The sequence below is a fragment of the Rhincodon typus genome, chromosome 3 (assembly GCF_021869965.1).
Source record: "Rhincodon typus isolate 14 chromosome 3, sRhiTyp1.1, whole genome shotgun sequence".
Lineage (NCBI taxonomy): Eukaryota > Metazoa > Chordata > Chondrichthyes > Orectolobiformes > Rhincodontidae > Rhincodon > Rhincodon typus.
Genome location: NC_063334.1, coordinates 127,142,863 through 127,144,450, shown reverse-complemented (window position 1 = coordinate 127,144,450; position 1,588 = coordinate 127,142,863).

Sequence of the window (1,588 nt, the reverse complement as noted above, 5' to 3'; positions counted from 1 at the left end):
ACTCACACCCGCCCTGTGACTCACAGCCGCCCTGACTCACACCCACCCGACTCACACCCGCCCTGACTCACACTCACTGAGACTCACAGTCAGACACTCTTCCTCCTGAACACATACACATTCACACTCCCTCTCTGTTTCTCTCTTGTTCTGCCTCTGACTCCCTCTCTCTATCTCCCTCTCTGACTCTCCCTCAGTGTCGCTCTCTCTCTCTCTCTCCCTCCCTTTCTTCCCGTCCTCTCTCAGTGTGAATGGCAGTAGGTCCCTGTGATGTTCCAGCTGATCTCTTACCCATGTGAATGATCTTTTTGTTAAACACACACGGACCCCGTTCCAGTGATTCGGACCTGCTGACCCGGATGCAGCACTGGTTAAACAGGGTGAACCTTGAAGCTTCCACGCTGCAGCTCCGAGTTTCTTTCAGTTTGATCTGGCAGCTCTCCATCGTCCTGTCCTCACTGTGGGTTAACACAGAGCTTGTGTTGGTGTTTGTGTACTAACCAGGCTGGCCTACTCTCTTGCAATCAGTCTGCAGCCCACAGCAGCATCTCCTAACAGCCCCGAGCCCCTGCTCACACCCAAACAGTCTCCCACTCTCCTTTACCGCTGACTGTCCCCACTCACTCACAACAGAGAAAGGAGCAGGCACCTTCAGTGGGCCCTGCGATTGCTTAAGATCTTTGCTGTTTTACTTTGATGGTCTCACTGGCATTGGGAGTGGATCAGGAGTTCGACTCTGTCTCCCTCCCCTTCTGTTGGACATTGTGTTGGTCATTGAGAGGCCACTATTCCCAAACCAGCCCCAGAGACACTCAGTTTCCCCAGGCTTTAACCTGGGCCTCTGCAATTTACTGATTGCCCTTCACTGGTTCACCCATTAGGACACCCCACATGAGGCTGCTCCCAGCCTGGGTTTAAACCATAGGGTATACTAAATTGGGAGGGAATTATGTTGAAAAGACGCTGAGGAGGCGGGAAAACAAGAGAAGCAAAGCTCAGCAGAACTGCAGCTGGATTCTCAGCTTTCTGACCCACAGACCACAATCAGTGAGGATAGGTAACTGTACCTCCTCTACACTAAAACTCAACACTGGAGCCCCCCAAGGATACATCCTCAGCCCCCTACTGTCCTCCCTGTACACCAACAGCAGTGTAGCAATCTGTCTCTCAATGTCGCAAAACTAAAGAACTGATCATTGACTTCAGAAAGAAAGGAGGAGACCACGCCCCCATCTACATCAATGGGACTGAAATTGAGAGGGTAGAGAGCATCAAGATCCTCAGAGTGACAATTACCAACCACCTGTCCTGGACTTCCCACGTAGATGTGACAGTCAGGAAGGCACAACAACGCCTCTTCTTCCTCAGGCAGTTCAGGAAATTTGCCATGTCCATAAGGACCCTCACCACCTTCTACAGATGCACCATTGAAAACATACTGTCTGGGTGCATAATGGCCTGGTATGGAAACTGCTCTGCCCAGGACGGTAAGAAACTACAGAAGGTGGTGTGCACAGCCTAGACCATCATGGAAACCAACGTTCCATCCATGGACTCCATTTACACAGCTCCCTGCAGCAGAAAGGCG